The following is a 19495-nucleotide window of genomic DNA, read 5'->3' as shown; positions in this document are numbered from 1 at the left end:
TTAATGGGAAGTTGTTGAGTACACTCCTGGGAAGATTACTGGCATAGTATATCTATCCTACGATAGGTGGCGCGCGCGCATGCGAGCGTCGTCGACAGTTGTGCCCCCCCAGACAAAGATCGTTTGATTTCCATCTCAAGCACAAAAGCAAAAGGCATTACGAACAACGGGATGCGTGTTCAACTACAAAATGATGCATCCGCCGAACGTATCACAAGACAATTCCTGGATATTGAGAATGCTGAGGTAAAATAAAAGCTGCGCTGTGATTGATTGCTATATATTATACCGCTGAGGTAAAATGAATGCTGCGCTGTGATTCATTGCTATTTTTTATATTGCTGAGTCAGAATAAAAGTTGCGCTGTGCTTGGTTGTTATTTCTCTTACTGCTGACGTAACATGAAAGCTGCCCTGTGATTGGGTGTTATATATTATAAAGCTGAGGTAACATGAAAGCTGCGCTGTGATTGGTTGTTATATATTATACCACTAAGGTAACCTAAAAAAGCTGCGCTGTGATTGGTTGTTATCTAGGTATATAAAAATGAATGTATGTCTGTCTTCGCAGCAACGCGCGACGGGTAAGCTAGTCTATATATATAAAATTGAATGTATGCGTGTCTGTGTGTCTGTCTGAGTGTGTGTATGTTTGTCCTTTATGCGCTACTACACCATTCATCCAATCGCCATGAAACTTTGGGAAGTTGTTGAGTGCACTCCTGGGAAGATTATAGGCATAGTACAACTATCCTACGATAAATGGCGCGCGTGCGAGTGTCGTCGACAGTTACGTCCCCCCCCCCCACGTAGATCGTTTGATTTCCATCACTGCCACTAATTCTCTCACTTCCCAATGTCGTAGAAACCTGAAATTTGGCACGAGCATTGATTATGTCATAAATAGGAAAAGTTAATGGGTCCCAACTCAATTATTCGATTCTAAGCGCCAAAGAATTAGCGTCTAAATTTTACGTACGGAATCTAATTTTCTCGCTTCCCAATGTCATAGAAACGTGAAATTTGGCACAGGCATTGAATATGTCATAAATAGAAAACGCTAATCGGTCTAACTCCATTATTCAATTCTAAGCGCCAAAGAATTAGCGTCTAAATTTTACGTACGGAATCTAATTTTCTCGCTTCCCAATGTCATAGAAACGTGAAATTTGGCACGGGCATTGAATATGTCATAAATAGAAAACGCTAATCAGTCTAACTCGATTATTCAATTCTAAGCGCCAAAGAATTAGCGTCTAAATTTTACGTACGGAATCTAATTTTCTCGCTTCCCAATGTCATAGAAACGTGAAATTTGGCACGGGCATTGAATATGTCATAAATAGAAAACGCTAATCGGTCTAACTCAATTATTCAATTCTAAGCGCCAAAGAATTAGCGTCCAAATTTTACGTACGGAATCGAATTCTCTCACTTCCTGATGTCATCTATATATATATATATAAAAATGAATGTATGTCTGTCTGTTTTTCCTTTATGCATTACTACACTAGATATATAAAAACGAATGTATGTATGTCTGTCTGTCTTCGCAGCAACGCGCGACGGGTAAGCTAGTATTCTATAAAGCTTATCTGTAACAGCTGTATATGAATATTCATTATTCCGTAACTACCCTACTACTCAATAATAGTCCAAACCAATTTTTTGTCCTGTTGCAGGAACAAATACTGCATAGTGACCATTCAGATAAATGGGCATCCATCAAAAGCATGCCCGGCTCACTGGAGGGTCCCAAGTGGGGTACCCCCTCTATGAATTCTATATATTTAGGGTGACAGGTAGATAGCGGTTGTCCTTATGAGATAACCACTTTAATGTGAAATGCAGTTCTCAAACATTGCAATCTGCTTTTTCATTGGGTTTTCCTTCATGCCAATTATTATTATTGCACAATTATTATACAATTAAGATCTGTCACACAATCCTTTTGTACGACAATGCAATCCCATTATACAATTATTACTATATTATACCACTGGTTCAGGAGTCCCCTATATACAACTCTGCAGATGTTGGCATCTCTACAGAGTTTTGTGCACTTCTGAGAGGTCACATCTAGAACTTGGCACTGTGCCAAGAGCAAAGACTACTCGAAAAAAAGTCAAACTAGCAGAGTAAACTTTTAAATATAGCAAATGGTGTTGAGCCAGACTGAATCGTAAAAGTAACAAATCCTATTTAATGTTGCCTAGAGATATGTCTTTTTTATTTTATTACTGAACTATAGTTATGATAAGGCCCCCACTAGTGCACAATAGAGGATAGTGCAGAAGTAGTTATATCATTTTTATTACAAAACTAGTTCAATTACCTAAATTGCAACACATGGAAATTAGATGTTAAAATTCAGAATAATGATCAACCATCGCACCCTCAAGATCCGTGCAACCTTGGAGATAAGTCACATGAACACATGCATCCCTACTAGAGATGAGCGAGCACCAAAATGCTCGGGTGCTCGTTACTCGAGTCGAACTTCCCGCGATGCTCGAGGGTTCGTTTCGAGTAACGAACCCCATTGAAGTCAATGGGCGACCCAAGCATTTTTGTATGGGACCTATGCTCCGCTAAGGTTTTCATTTGTGAAAATCTGGGAAATTCAAGAAAGTGATGGGAACGACACAGAAACGGATAGGGCAGGCGAGGGGCTACATGTTGGGCAGCATCTCAAGTTCCCAGGTCCCACTATTAAGCCACAATAGCGGCAAGAGTGGCCCCCCCCCCCCAACAATTTTTACTTCTGAAAAACCCTCATTAGCAAGGCACACCTTAGCTAAGCACCACACTACCTCCAACAAAGCACAATCACTGCCTGCATGACACTCCGCTGCCACTTCTCCTGGGTAACATGCTGCCCAACCGCCCATTTCAGTAATAGTAGCAATCAAGACAGGCCAGTGGTAGGCTTTAAGTATTTTGCTTCAATTTTTTAAAATGGTGAGCTGAAAAAGCAGACAGACACCGTATGCAGCGTATATATGTATACTCTTTCTCTCTGGCGGGATGACGGCGATCATGTAACGGACACAGCAGAGCCAGGAAACAATTATGCGCAAGCCTGCTGTAACGCTTAGCTGGGTAATAATGAGCGACTACCACCCCCAGCAGACACGCAGTAAACCGTAGATGGCCACAGGCTTGGCTCCGTAATAATTAGCGACTACTACCCCCAGCAGACACGCAGTAAACTGAACACGGTCACAGGCAGCCCAAAGATTTTTTTTTTCCAATTTTTTTTGAAAAAGCCCACTGCCTATATAGCCAGTATATCTTTTTCCCTGTACCACTGTCCCTGCCTCACCAGTACTGCCCCTATACTCAGTAAAATGACTGCAGACTGAGGACGCTATGGTCTGCACGCCCGATATACAAAAAAAATGTGCAAAACTGCTAAAAGCAGCCTCAACAGTACTGCACACGGTCAGATGTGGCCCTAAGAAGGACCGTTGGGGTTCTTGAAGACGAAGATAACAGCCTAACACTCTCCCTATAGCAGCTACAGCAGGACGGCACTTTCCCTAATGTCTCTCAGCGTGCATCTGTGGCGAGCTGTGGCCGTCCCCAGTTTATATACTCGGGTGTCACCTGATCTCCCCAGCCACTCACTGCAGGGGGGTGGGATAGGGCTGGAACTTCACAGGAGGAAGTTGTAATGCCTTCCCTGTGTTTCTATTGGCCAGAAAACGGCGCAAACTTTTCTGGGAAGAAAATGGAAGTGACTCGAACACCGCGCGGTGCTCATCTCGAGTAACGAGCATCTCGAGTACCCTAATACTTGAACGAGCATCAAGCTCGGACGAGTACGCTCGCTCATCTCTAATCCCTACACATTTGAACTGGAATGTTATTGAATTCCTCAGTGAGAGCCAGCTTCAATTCGTCGACTGTTGAAATTGGAAGCGTGTACGCTTTATGTAATTATAACGACGAGTGTTGTGGACTGATGTGGCCAAGTTCCATGTGTCCGAAGGCGGTACCAGACACAACTGTCTTTATTGGTGATCAGAAAACCCTGAAATGACAATTATCCTGGTGTGGTGCTCTGGGCAGGAATTTTGCATCAGGGATTGATGGGCCCATTCTTCTTTTTTGAGGGATCTGTGACAGCAAATAGTTACTTGGGATCTGCTTCACCACTGTTTATCCCATCACCCAGGACTGGGATATTTTCAACAGCATGTGGTGGCCGCGGGATGGGGCCCCAGCTTATTATTCACTCTGTAATTGTGACTGGTTAGATGAGATGTTTCCAGAATGTTGGATAGGCAGATGTGGGCCAGTGGAGTTTTTGAATCTCTAACCAGGAAGCGCTGACTGAAAACTACAAGCAAGTGCCGGAGCTGCAGAGGGGAAGTGCGCCGGAGTGATGTAGTATTTTGGGGTTTTTCTTAACCCCTTGATGACGCGGCCCCTTTTTCTTTTTCCATTTTAGTTTTTTCCTCCCCCCCCTTCAAAAAATTCGTAACTCCTTTATTTATCCATCGATGTCGCTGTATGAGGGCTTGTTTTTTTGCGGGACGAGTTGTATTTTTGAATGGTGCTATTTAGAGATGAGCGAACGTGCTCGGCCCTGCCCCTTTTTCGCCCGAGTACCGCGATTTTCGAGTACTTCCGTACTCGGGCGAAAAAATTCGGGGGGCGCCGTGGCGGCGCGGGGGGTTGCAGCGGGGAGTGGGGGGGGAGAGGGAGAGAGAGAGGGCTCCCCCCTGTTCCCCGCTGCTACCCCCCGCACCGCCGCGCCTCTCCCCGCCCCCCCCAAATCCTTACGCGCGAGTACTGAAGTACTCGAAAATGGCGGTACTCGGGTGCGTAAGTACTCATTACGAGTACGTTCGCTCATCTCTAGTGCTATTTAAAGTACCATATAATGTACTGAAAAACTTTTAAAAAATTGTAAGTGGAGTAAAATGAAAAAAAAAACGACATTTCGCCATCTTTTAGTGCGCCTTGTTTTTACGGCGCACAAACAGCAACAAAAGCGACATCCTAACTTTACTCTATGGGTCGGTACGATTACTGTGATACCACACTTGTATAGGTTTTTTCTTACCATACTACTTTTTTTTTTTTTTTTTCAAAGACATTTATTTTTCAAAGCCCTTCTCTAAAAATTCCTGTGGAAGTTGCCTGCATGCCATTGCTTTTAATGGGGCGGCAGCAGCATCGGCCCCATGTAAAGCAACTGGAGACCACTGCGGTCCTCTGCCACAGCTGTGACAGCTATGGCAGGGGATTCCTTCATCCAAAACTGCTGGAAGTTAATGTGCTACAACTACATGTCTAGTTTATTGTACAAATATGGGTATAGTTGTGTCATGGCATCTGTGCATCTACCTGTTGCAGAAACGTTGTCTGGATAAATTTATATCTACGGATGTGATTATTGTATAATTCTAAACTTAAGCACAGGTGAGTAACTAAAGTTGTAGTGTATCCAGGGACCAGGTGAGAAAATAGGTGCATCATGATGTGCAGCTCAGTGCAGTCCTATGGATGTGTCCATCACTCAGCTGTTGTCCAGGACTAAGATAAGAACCTCCATCACATCAGGAATCACCAGATTTTCTTTTTGGATTCCAAGAGAAGTGATTACAGGAAGGACTACAGGTCCCTCCCGTTATCATCTCTTTTCATACTGTAAGAAATATAAAATCCATTCCTGCTGCAGAGCGCCCAACTCCTGCTCGTGACAGTGCCAGTGAGGGGCATCCTCAGCTTATTCATCACTGGGAGCATACTATGGGCATAAGTGGGCAAAGATCACTCTACATGATTTATGGATCCAGGACATTTCATCGTTTGTTCTTGTCATTATCATCTGCTTTTCTTTCAGGGGGGGGGGGGGGGTGCAGAAGCTGGAAGGTTCAGTTATACTATATCATAAAGGGAATATTTCATGCATTTCATTTTAGTTTCATGTAATATTAAATACTCTTGTATAAAACAAAAAAAAGTAATATGGAGGTGATTCCTTTATTAGCTACCCAGAAAATTAGATGTACAAACTTTTGAAACCACGTAAGGTTTCTTCTTCAGGCTATAGCCAGATTAAAAGACAGCTAGTATACAGCTGTGCGCTCCGAGCAGGGTATGCAGAACACAGCTGGAGCGCTATCTTTTTCATACTCCAGCTGTGTTCTCCGAGCTGGATACTAGCTAAAACAATAGTATCAGCAGTATTCCGCTGAGAACTCGGCGAGCGGCACTGACAAGACCCATAATTGTCTTGCTGAAAGACAACGATGAGCGAATCGTTAACGAAATCTGCACGCTGGCCATGCGTTAGACACCACGATTATCGCTCAAAAGACAACTTTTGGAGCGAATTTTGAGCAATGATCATTGTGTCTAAATGGGTCTTTAGAGTCCTTTTATTTGGGACGATTGTCAGAACGTTCAATCGTTCAGTGAATGGAGGCAGATTGCTTCCAGGCACATACCTCCATTCAGAGTAAACGGGCAGTTGTTCACAGATGAATGATTGCATGTTTACTAGAGATGAGCGAGCACCAAAATGCTCGGGTGCTCATTGCTCGAGTCGAACTTTCCGCGATGCTCGAGAGTTCGTTTCGAGTAACAAACCCCATTGAAGTCAATGGGAGACTCGAGCATTTTTGTATATGACCCATCCTCCGCTAAGGTTTTCATTTGTGAAAATCTGGAAAACCCAAGAAAGTGATGGAAACGACACAGAAACGGATAGGGCAGGCGAGGGGCAACATGCTGGGCTGCATCTCAGGCTCCCAGGTCCCACTATTAAGCCACAATAGCGGCAAGAGTGGCCCCCCCCCCCCCCCTAACAATTTTTACTTCGGACGAACCCTCATTAGCAAGGCACACCTTAGCTAAGCACCACACTACCTCCAACAAAGCACAATCACTGCCTGCGGGACACACCGCTGCCTCTTCTCCTGGGTTACATGCTGCCCAGCCCCCCACACGACCCTGCGTCCACAGCGCACACAAAAGTGTCCCTGCGCAGCCTTCAGCTGCCCTCATGCCACACGCTGGCCTCATAGCCACACCACCCTTATGTCTATTTATAAGTGCATCTGCCATGAGGAGGAACCGGAGGCACACACTGCAAAGGGTTGGCAGGGCCATGCAGCGACCCTCTTTAAAAGGGGTGGGGCGATAGATCACAATGCTGTACAGAAGCAATGAGAAATCCAATCCTGTGCCACCTCCATCAGGAGCTGCACACGTGGGCATAGCAATGGGGAATCCATGTGCCACACAGTATTCATTCTGTCAAGGTGTCGCATAGCTCAATCGACACCGCAAGGGGAAAGCCATCTGCACTCTGCCCCCTACCCAAGTCAGTCAGTGTCTTTGTGCCAGACAGGTCAAACACCGCGATGGGAACTAAGTGGGCACCAACAGCATAGGTGGGTCCTAGGCAACCCAAGACATGAACAATTAATAAATCTGAGCGGCCAAACATGGCAGACTTGCACCGCACCGACGACATAGGCCTCGGCCCACAGCTTCAGCAATCGTAGGCAGGAAGTGGACTTTCACTGCACCCAGGACATAGGCCTCTGCACAAAGCCTCAGCAATCGTGGGCCTAGAGCAGACTCCAATGCTAGCGTAGCTGTGCACGTCTCATTAGCGCTGTATTGCTCCTCTACTTTGTCCCAATGCAGTGCCCCCGGATATAGAGCTAACGTCAGATGAAATACAAGTGGGCTTCGGCCCACACTGCATGCCCCAGTCAGACTGGGGTTTTTTAAAAGTAGACACAGGCAGGTACAACTCCCCTATGTGAAGTCCCTGTGGACCCACAGCATGGGTGGCTCCCTGGAACCCACCGGCGGTACATAAATAAATCCCATTGCAGTGCCCTGCACAGCTGAGCTAACGTCAGATTAAATACAGGTGGGCTTTGAACCACACTGCATGCCCCAGTCAGACTGGGTTTTTTTTATAAGTTGACACAGGCAGGTACAACTCCCCTATGTGAATTGCGTGTGCACCCACAGCATGGGTGGGTCCCAGGAAGCCACCGGCGGTACATAAATAAATCCCATTGCAGTGCCCTGGACAGCAGAGCTAACGTCAGATAAAATACAGGTGGGCTTCGGCCCACACTGCATGCCCCAGTCAGTCTGGGATAGTTTTTATAAATAGACACAGACAGGTACAACTCCCCTATGTGAAGTCCGTGTGGACCCACAGCATGGGTGGCTCCCTGGAACCCACCGGCGGTACATAAATAAATCCCATTGCAGTGCCCCACACAGCTGAGCGAACGTCAGATTAAATACAGGTGGGCTTTGGCTCACACTGCATGCCCCAGTCAGACTGGGGTTTTTTATAAGTAGACACAGGCAGGTACAACTCCCCTATGTGAAGTCCCTGTGGACCCACAGCATGGGTGGTTCCCTGGAACCCACCGGCGGTACATAAATAAATCCCATTGCAGTGCCCTGCACAGCTGAGGTAACGTCAGATTAAATACAGGTGGGCTTTGGCCCACCCTGCATGCCCTAGTCAGTCTTGGTTAGGTTTTTTTGGGCCATGTACGTTGAACACCGCGATGGGAACACTTAGTGCAACCCATAGTATGCACAGACCCCTGTAATAGTCCTGTAGCAAAGGTATAAGCTGACCCCACTAACAGTTATGTTGCAGAAGTCTAGGGAGACCTTATTAACACTTCTGTAGTAAAACGAGAATTTGTAGAGAAAGCAGTTCTTTGGATTTTGCACTCGATATCACCTGTCTTCTCGGATAATCTGGACGAAACCGCTACCCTATATCCAGGGTACGGTTGCGTCTGGGGTAAGTCCCTTCACTTATTTTATTTCAGAAAAGTGCCATTTCTCTCCACCCTACATTGGAGCGCCATTAATCTCATTTTTTTGTTTTACTTCTGTAGTAATAGTATAGACGGACCCCAGTAACATTTCAGTAGCAGCAGTATAGGCAGAGCCCAGTATCAGTTACATTTCAGTAGTAACAGTATCGACAGACCCCTGTAACATTTCCGTTACAGTAGTTTGGACAGAGCCCAGTATTAGTGAGATTTCAGTAGTAAGAGTATAGACAGATAGACAACACCTATGTGGAAAAGCTAGTATTTTCTGAGACAAGAGAGGGGCATTTGATTGCAATGAAAAGGATATTCAAGGTACTGAAAGTCTGCACTCCTCCTCATCTCAAGCTGAAATATGGAAAGGCTTCATTCATATGTTTTCTGTTGTCCATTTCAAAGTGTTAGCAAATAGCAATCCAAGTTTCCGGCTACTACCACGGATCTTTCTTAGGAATTACCAAAGATGATCACAAGTAAATGCCTCATCATCGGTCAGTCCAAAATCATTCAGGCAGTATGTGGTTCTCAGCTGGCCTGCTTCCACCAAGGATTGGTGCCTGCAGCTACTCTGTCCCTTGCCCTGCAGGTATGCTGTGTTCTATAGTCACCTGTATTCCGACCTCCGCTGTACACTTATCTTTGGACTTAGCAGTACCAACAAGTTGGAAGCCACCATTGCTCTACCAGTCAGCTGAAAGCTTCAGCTAGGGATAACTGACTACTACCGCTGTTTTATTTAGTTGGTTTTCGGAATGTGGCCAGGATTAAGTGGGCCGTGGCGGGAGGGTGGTGGAGGGGCTTTCTCATTGTGTCGTTTAAGGTGAAATTCTTGGATTGCTGCCAGACGGACCACTGCGAAAGCATTTGCCAAAAATGTTTTCATTGTTGGAGGAGGAGGGTGATGTTTTTGAGGCAGTACGTGTCCTGTCCATGTGTCTGTGGTTATATGCACCTTCCCAGTAACCGCGTTGGTGGAAAATTGTTGCGACTGTGGACCTAGTAGCGTGGTTTTATTTAGTTGGTTTTTGGAATGTGGCCAGGGTGAGGTTGTGGAGTGTGGACATAGTAGCGCGGTTTTATTTAGTTGGTTTTCGGAATGTGGCCAGGATTAAGTTGTGGAGTGTGGACCTATTAGCGCGGTTTTATTTAGTTGGTTTTTGGAATGTGGCCAGGATTAAGTGGGCCGTGGCGGGGGTTGGTGGTGGGGGGCTTTCTTATTGTGTCGTTTAAGGTGAAATTCTTGGACTGCCGCCAGATGGACCACTGCGAAAGCATTTGCCAAGAATGTTTTCATAGTTGGAGGAGGAGGGGGATGTTTTTGAGGCAGTATGTGTCCTGTCCACGTGTCCGTGGTTATATGCACCTTCCCAGTAACCGCGTAGCTGAAAAATTGTCGCGCCTGGGGACCTAGTAGTGCGGCCTCGCCACCATCATGTCTTTGGGAAGCCTCCATTTCCACAACCCTGTAACATAGCAGTAGCAGCAGTAGGCAGAGCCCAGAATTAGTAACATTTCAGTGGTAAGAGTATGGACAGACCCCAGTAACATTTCATTGGCAGCAGTAGGCACAGGCCCCAGTAACATTTCATTTGCAGCAGTATAAACAGAACCCAGTAACATTTCAGTAGTATCAGTTGTGACATGCCCCAGTAACATTTCAGTTCCAGCAGTGCAGACAGACCCCAGTAACATTTCATTGGCAGCAGTAGGGACAGACCCCAGTAACATTTCAGTAGTATCAGTTGCGACAGGCCCCAGTAACATTTCAGTTCCAGCAGTGCAGACAGACCCCAGTAACATTTCATTTGCAGCAGTATAGATAGACCCCAGTAACATTTCAGTAGTATAAGTTTAGACAGACCCCAGTAACAGTTCAGTAGTAACAGTAGGGATAGACCCCAGTAACATTTCATTTGCAGCAGTATAGATAGACCCCAGTAACATTTCAGTAGTATAAGTTTAGACAGACCCCAGTAACAGTTCAGTAGTAACAGTAGGAATAGACCCCAGTAACATTTCATTTGCAGCAGTATAGATAGACCCCAGTAACATTTCATTTGCAGCTGTATAGACAGACCCCTGTAACATTTCAGTAGTCTAAGTATAGACAGACCCAGTAATAGTTCAGTACTAACAGTAGGGAGAGACCCCAGTAACATTTCATTGGCAGCAGTAGGACAGACCCCAGTAACATTTCAGTAGCAACAGTATAGACAGATCCCTGTAACATTTACGTAGAAGCAATATAGGGAGAGCTCAGTATTTGTAACATTTCAGTAGTAGCAGTATAGACAGGCCCCAGTAACATTTCCATAGAAGCAGTATGGGCAGAGCCCAGTATTAATAACATTACAGTAGTACCAGTATACACAAACCAAGGTAACATTTCAGTAGCAGAAGTATCGGCAGACCGAAGTTACATTTCTGTTGCAGAAGTATAGTCAGACCCCTCTAGCATTACTATGGCAGAAGTATAGGTAGGCAGAACAGAGTTACATTTCTGTAACAAAAGTGTAGGCCAATCCCAGACACATTGGTGTACCATGAGTGCAGCCGAAGCCCATAAAATTACTTGGATTACATTCTAGGCGAGAGCGCAAAAAATTGGTGTACCGACAGTACAAATGTACCCCAGAAAAATTGCCCATGCCCAACCCAGAGGGCAGGTGAAATCCAATAATCGCTTTGGTTACTGTGGCTTAATTTGTAACTAGGCCTGGAGGCAGTCCAGTTAAAATAAAAATTGGTTCAGGTGGAAGTTTCAATGCTTTAATGAGAATTGAAACATATAAATGTAAAAATATTGTTTACAAAAGTTATATGAGCCTTTTGGGCCACAGAAAAATTGCCCGTTCGGGGTGATTATCTGAGGTAGCAGGAGGAGCACGAATATCATACACAGATTGAAAAAAGGTAAAGGTCCCCATTTTTTTAGGTGATAGAGAACAAGGCTTGCATCCGCAGTTGCAGCGAAAATAATCTTTAGGTACCACTGCTGTCTGCTGGTGGAGAAGAGAAGTCTGGGGAAATCCAGGCTTTGTTCATCCTTATGAGTGTAAGCCTGTCGGCACTGTCAGTTGACAGGCGGGTATGCTTATCCGTGATGATTCCCCCAGCTGCACTAAACACCCTCTCTGACAAGACACTAGCCGCAGGGCAAGCCAGCACCTCCAGGGCATACAGCGCAAGTTCGTGCCACGTGTCCAGCTTTGACACCCAGTAGTTGTACGGAGCAGAGGCATCACGGAGGACGGTGGTACGATCGGCTACGTACTCTCTCACCATCTTTTTACAGTGCTCCCTCCGACTTAGCCTTGACTGGGGAGTGGTGACACAGTCTTGCTGGGGAGCCATAAAGCGGGCAAAGGCCTTGGAGAGTGTTCCCCTGCCTGTGCTGAACATGCTGCCTGATCTCCACGCCTCCCCTTCTACTTGGCCCTCGGAACTGCACCTTCTGCCACTAGCGCTGTCGGATGGGAAGTTTACCATCAGTTTGTCCACCAGGGCCCTGTGGTATAGCATCACTCTCGAACCCCTTTCCTCTTCGGGAATGAGAGTAGAAAGGTTCTCCTTATACCGTGGGTCAAGCAGTGTGTACACCCAGTAATCCGTAGTGGCCAGAATGCGTGTAACGCGAGGGTCACGAGAAAGGCATCCTAACATGAAGTCAGCCATGTCTGCCAGGGTACCTGTACGCAACACATGGCTGTCCTCACTAGGAAGATTACTTTGAGGATCCTCCTCCTCCTCCTCCACAGGCCATACACGCTGAATGGATGAGAGGCAAGCAGCATGGGTACCCTCTGCAGTGGGCCCAGCTGTCTTCTCCTCCTCCTCAGGCTCCTCCCCCCTCCTCCTCCTCAACGCGTTGAGATATAGACATGAGGGTGCTCTGACGATCCAGCGACATACTGTCTTCCCCTGACTCTGTTTCCGACCGCAAAGCGTCAGCCTTTATGCTTTGCAGGGAACTTCTCAACAGGCATAGCAGAGGAATGGTGACGCTAATGATTGCAGCATCCCCGCTCACCATCTGGGTAGACTCCTCAAAGTTTCCAAGGACCTGGCAGATGTCTGCCATCCAGGCCAACTCCTCGGTAAAGAATTGGGGAGGCCGACTCCCACTACGCCGCCCATGTTGGAGTTGGTATTCCACTATAGCTCTACGCTGCTCATACAGCCGGGACAACATGTGGAGCGTAAAGTTCCACCGTGTGGGCACGTCGTAAAGCAGTTGGTGCACTGGCAGATTAAACCGATGTTGCAGGGTCCGCAGGGTGGCAGCGTCCGTGTTGGACTTGCGGAAATGTGCGCTGACCCAGCGCACCTTGCCGAGGAGGTCTGACAAGTGTGGGTAGCCTTTCAGAAACCACTGAACCACCAAATTAAAGACGTGGGCCAGGCATGGCACGTGCGTGAGGCTGCCGTGCTGCAGAGCCGCCACCAGGTTACGACCGTTGTCACACACGACCATGCCCGGTTGGAGGCTCAGCGGCGAAAGCCAGTGGTCGGTCTGCTCTGTCAGACCATGCAACAGTTCGTGGGCCGTGTGCCTCTTCTCTCCTAAGCTGAGTAGTTTCAGCACGGCCTGCTGACGCTTGCCCACCGCTGTGCTGCCGCGCCGCGCGACACTGACTGCTGCCGACGTGCTGCTGCAGACACATCTGGATTGCGAGGCAGAGGTTGCGTAGGAGGAGAAGGAGGAGGAAGGTTTAGTGGAGGTGGCATACACCGCCGCAGATACCAGCACCGATCTGGGGCCCGCAATTCTGGGGGTGGGTAGGACGTGAGCGGTCCCAGGCTCTGACTCGGTCCCAGCCTCCACTAAATTCACCCAATGTGCCGTCAGGGAGATATAGTGGCCCTGCCGCCTGTACTTGTCCACGTGTCCGTTATTAAGTGGACCTTGCCAGTAACCGCGTTGGTGAGGGCGCGTACAATGTTGCGGGAGACGTGGTCGTGCAGGGCTGGGACGGCACACCGTGAAAAATAGTGGTGACTGGGGATAGAGTAGCGCGGGGCCGCCGCCGCCATAATGTTTTGGAAAGCCTCAGTTTCCACAAGCCTGTAGGGAAGCATCTCCAGGCTGATCAATTTGGCTATGTGGACATTTAAAGCTTAAGCGTGCGGGTGCGTGGCGGCGTATTTATGCTTTCGCTCCAACGACTCTCTTAGCGACAGCTGGACGCTGCGCTGAGAGACATTGCTGGATGGGGCCGAGGACAGCGGAGGTGAGGGTGTGGGTCCAGGCCAGGAGACGCTCATGCCTGTGTCGTGAGAGGTGGGTTGGATCTCAGTGGCAGGTTGGGGCCCAGGGGGAGAGGCAGTGGTGCAACCCGGAGGCGGCGAACGGCCTTCGTCCCACCTTGTGGGGTGCTTGGCCATCATATGCCTGCGCATGCTGGTGGTGGTGGCTCCCTGGCTGATCTTGGCGTGACAAAGGTTGCACACCACTGTTCGTTGGTCGTCCGCGGTCTCGGTGAAAAACTCCCACACCTTTAAGCAACTTGGCCTCTGCACGGTGGCTTGGTGCGCGGGAGTGCTTTGGGAAACAGCTGGTGGATTATTCGCTCTGGCCCTGCCTCTACCCCTGGCCACCCCACTGCCTCTTCCAACCTGTCCTGCGGCTGCAATTGCCTCCCCCTCTGAAGACCGGTCCTCCGTTGGCTTATCACACCAGGTGGGGTCAGTCACCTCATTGTCCAGCGGCTCTTCCTCAGAATCTTCTGTACGCTCCTCCCTCGGACTTACTGCCCTTACTAATGCCTCACTGATAGACAACTGTGTCTCATCGTCCTCCTCACCCACTGAAAGCTCTTGAGACAGTTGCCGGAAGTCCCAGCCTCATCCCCCGGACCCCGGGAACTTTCCAAAGGTTGGGCATCGGTCACGACAAACTCCTCCGGTGGGAGAGGAACCATTGTTGCCCAATCTGGGCAGGGGCCCGAGAACAGTTCCTGGGAGTCTGCCTGCTCCTCAGAATGTGTCATTTTCATGGAGTGAGGAGGCTGGGAGGAAGGAGGAGCAGCAGCCAGAGGATTCAGAGTTGTAGCAGTGGACGGCGTAGAAGACTGGGTGGTCGATAGATTGCTGGATGCACTTTCTGCCATCCACGACAGAACCTGCTCACACTGCTCGTTTTTTAATAAAGGTCTACGACGTGGACCCAAAAATTGTGATATGAAGCTGGGGACCCCAGAAACTTTCCTCTCTCCTACTCCCGCAGCAGCCGGCTGTGATTCACCTGGACCAGGAACTCTGCCTATACCCACACCCTCACTTGGAACTCTGCGTCCTCGTCCGCGTTCACGTCCACGTCCTCTAGCCCTACCCCTACCCCTCAGCATGGTGAATTATGAATAGAGCAGACACACAGCAGTGTAATAAATTTTTGAATTCTTATTGGCGTGCAGTTGGAGTGAGACAGCGCTTATGTAACGCAAACTGCAGCCAAAAAAAAAATTATTCAGAAGACTGCAAGCACGCCTAACTGTGCAATATGCAATACTGATACTCCTGAGCTCACACCAGCCACGCAGTGAAATGCAGAGTCACAGCTAGCCGTAAGGATTTTCCTTCTTTTTTTATTTGGTAATTTTTGTACAATGCAATGCAATGCAGGCTAGATTGCGCCAATGTGAGTTTCGCTCTATGGGGGTTTGTCACCGTGCGTGCAGTTTGCAGCAGACACACGGCGGTGTAAAAAATGTTTGAATTCTTATTGGCCTGCAGTTGGAGTGAGACAGCGCAAACTGCAGCCAGGAAAACAATTATTCGGAAGACTGCAATCACGCCTAGCTGTGCAATAATGAGGTACTACAACTACCAGCAGCCACGGAGTTAAATGCAGACGGTCACAGATAGCCCTAAACAGGTGCTTTTTTGGGGTACTTGTTGACAGGATTCTACAGTAACACTGTCCCTGCCTCACCAATACTGCCCCTATACTCTGTAGAATTGGCTGCAGACTGAGAGTGCAATATTCTTCAGAGCCCAAGATGAAAGAAGAAATTTGGTGCAAAGCTGCTCCTAGCAGCAACTGAAATTCACACGGTAAGATGTGGCCCTAAGAAGCACCTATGGGGTTCTTGTACACTACCCACTGTCCCTGCCTGACCAATACTGCCCCTATACTACGTAGTACACACTGCAGCCTGAGAACGCTATAGCTGTAATGGGGCTGCACGTCCAATATAAAAAAAATATATATTGTGCAAAACTGCTCCCAGCACCCACAACAGTAGTGCACTGGGTGAGCTGTGGCCCTAAGTAGGACCGTTGGGGTTCTTGCAGACGCTAACACTCTCCCTATAGCAGCAGCAGCACTGTCCCTAATCTCTGCCAGCGTGTGTTTGAGGCGAGCCGCAGGCGGGACCGCTTTAAATACTCGGGGGTCACTTGATCTCGCCAGCCACTCACTGCAGGGGGGTGGGATAGGGCTGGAACGTCACAGGAGGAAGTGGTAATGCCTTCCCTGCATGTCTATTGGCCAGAAAATGGCACCAACATTTCAGGGAAGTAAATGTTATTGACCCGAGTAACGCGTGGTGCTCGGCACGAGTAACAAGCATCTTGAACACCCTAATACTCGAGCGAGCATCAAGCTCGGACGAGTGTGCTCGCTCATCTCTAATGTTTACACAAGCCGATCAGTGTTTGATTCTTATACTTGCATAACTGAATGGCAAATGAATTTTCATTCATTGTTAAGTCACTGACAGTGTTTACACTGACTGATTTTTGTTCATTTTTCCACAATCCAGCGATAAAATGAATTAATTGTTCTGGGTAAAAAGGTCCCCGATGTCTGGACAGTCATATCGTTTGAATTTCCCATATCCAGCGATAAGCTAAATGATGATCGGGACAAGTTAAAGGGTCCTTAGTGTACAGGAAGGGATGGAGTATAGATCCTCCCCAAATATTAGGTAGTGACAGGGAAGCTGCAGACCCCTATCTGGGGGTAATATTGTTACTATCCTGCCTTCTCTACTCTTCCTTCAGTACAATTGAGCTGTCATTAGCTCAGCTCTCCTTACTAAGAAAGAAATTTCACAGTTCATGCAGAAAAGCTGAGAAGTGAACTACAGACAATAGGAAATTGCTATAGTGGCCAGTGTGAAAACTGCAGTAGTGCAAGATTTCTTTATGTAGATAAACGTATAAAAACATGACTGTATTAACAAATTAATTTATAATGAAAACCTGACGCAAATAAGATTTCATTTTCTGATGACAAATTCCCTTCAGAGGAGATTTGCAGTAACTTATTACACTTTGTATTAGTAGGACACTCTACCAATATCCTAAACAGCAGAGCTGTATTCTCATTGATATTTTTCCTGCACAGTGCCACTTCTGACCAGCTGTTGTGTAGAGCAGGGGTCCCAACCACCGGTCCGCGGACCGGGGCCGGGCCGTTAGGTGTCTAGCACCAGTCTGTGGCACCGCCGGGAACTTTTCTTCTCAACACAAGGCCCGCGTGCCGAATCCGGCCCGCTGCCTCGTGTTATGTGGCGCGCGGCGTGCTGACGCCGCTCACCACTGAAGCGATTACCAGCGGGGGCGCCGCAGCTCCCCGCTGGTAATCGCGCTGATCCCGGCGCACGCTGACCTCAGTGTGCAGCCAGGATCCTCCTCCCCGAGTCCCCTTTTCATTAGTTCCGCAGGAGAGGACTCGGGGAGGAAGCGTGCCGGGCTACACACTGATGTCAGGGCAAGCAGAGAGAGAGCGATGCTGACAGCAGGGAGGAGGTAAGTATATGGGTTGGGAGGGTGCTTATTACTAGGGGGGCTGTTTATTTCGGTGGGGTGGCTGCTTACTACTGGGGGGGACTGCCTATTACTGAGGGGGGCTGCTTGTTACTGGGGTGGGGGGCTGCTTATTACTGGGGTGGGGGGCTGCTTATTACTGGGGTGGGGGGCTGCTTACTACTGGGGGTGGGGCTGCTTACTGCTGGGGGGGCTGCCTATTACTGGGAGGGGCTGCTAATTACTGGGGGGCTGTCTATTACTGAGGGGTGGGGGCTGCCTGTTACTGGGGGCGGGCTGCTTATTACTGGGGGGGCTGCCTATTACTGGTGGGGGGCCTGCTTATTTCTGGGGGTGGGGGCTACTTATTACAGGGGGAGGGGCTGCTTACTGCTGGGGGGCTGCATATTACTGGGGGGGTGCTTATTACTGGGGGGCTGCTTATTACAGGGGGGGCTGCTTACTACTGGGGGGGGCTGCTTACTGCTGGGGGGGCTGCGTATTACTGGGGGGCTGCGTATTACTGGGGGGGCTGCTAATTACTGGGGGGGCTGCTAATTACTGGGGGGTGCCTGTTACTGGGGGGGGCTGCCTATTACTGGTGGGGGGCCTGCTTATTACTGGGGTGGGGGCTACTTATTACAGGGGGAGGGGCTGCTAATTACTGGGGGGGCTGGTTATTACTGGGGGGGTGCTTATTACTGGGGGCAGCTGACTATTAGTGGGGGGGAGAGATAAATTGTATGCTGCCCTATGTGTGTGCTGGGGGGGAGATAAATTAATGTGTGTGCTGCCAGGCGGGGGGGGGGGGAATATATTATACTGCCCTATGTGTGTACTGCCAGGACATTCTAAATCAGGGGTCCCCAACCACCGGTCCGCGGACCGGGGCCGGGCCATTAGTTGTTTGGCGCCGGTCCGCGGCACCGCTGATGCGATTACCAGCGGGGGCGCCGCAGCTCCACGTTGGTAATCGCGCTGATCCCGGCGCACACTGACGTCAGTGTGCAGCCAGGATCCTCCTCCCCGAGTCCCCTTTTCATTAGTTCCGCAGGGGAGGACTCGGGGAGGAAGCGTGCCGGGCTACACACTGACGTCAGGGCAAGCAGAGAGAGAGCGACGCTGACAGCAGGGAGGAGGTAAGCATATGGGTTGGGGGGGGGTGCTTATTACCAGGAGGGGCTGCTTACTACTGGGGGGGACTGCCTATTACTGAGGGGTGGGGGCTGCCTGTTACTGTGGGGGCTGCCTGTTACTGTGGGGGCTGCCTGTTATTGGGGAGGCTGCTTATTACTGGGGTGGGGGGCTGCTTATTACTTTGGGGGACTGCTTATTACTGGGGGGGCTGCTTACTGCTGGGGGGCTGCGTATTACTGGGGGGGCTGCCTATTACTGGTGGGGGGGCTGACTATTACTGGTGGGGGGGCTGCCTATTACTGGGGGTGGGGGCTACTTATTACTGGGGGTGGGGGCTACTTATTACAGGGGAAGGGGCTGCTAATTACTGGGGGAGGGGCTGGTTATTACTGGGGGGGGAGATGAATTATATGCTGCCCTATGTGTGTGCTTGGGGGGGAAATAAATTATACGCTGCCCTATGTGTGTGCTGGGGGTGGGAGATGAATTATATGCTGCCTATGTGTGTGCTTGGGGGGTGGGAATAAAATTATATGCTGAACTGTGTGTGTGCTGGGGGGGGGGAGATGAATTATATGCTACCTTATGTGTGTGCTTGGGGGGGGAAATAAAATTATATGCTGCCCTATGTGTGTGCTTGGGGGGGGGAGATAAATTATATGCTGCCCTATATGTGTGCTGGGGGGGGAGTTAAAAATATATGCTGCCCTATGTGTGTGCTGGGGGGGGAGATAAATTGTATGCTGCCCTATGTGTGTGCTGGGG

At 48.8% G+C, this 19495-nt stretch overlaps 1 protein-coding gene across 1 annotated transcript in view; it reads left to right on the top strand.

The window, feature by feature from the left end:
- LOC136627523 (von Willebrand factor A domain-containing protein 5A-like) overlaps positions 1-19495 on the top strand; it is a 176455-nt gene that overhangs the window by 105227 nt on the left and 51733 nt on the right. The gene's annotated exons all lie outside the window — the stretch shown is intronic.

This window comes from Eleutherodactylus coqui, chromosome 5 (assembly GCF_035609145.1).
Source record: "Eleutherodactylus coqui strain aEleCoq1 chromosome 5, aEleCoq1.hap1, whole genome shotgun sequence".
In the NCBI taxonomy this organism is placed as follows: Eukaryota; Metazoa; Chordata; class Amphibia; order Anura; family Eleutherodactylidae; genus Eleutherodactylus; species Eleutherodactylus coqui.
This window is presented reverse-complemented; position numbering and strand designations above follow the sequence as displayed.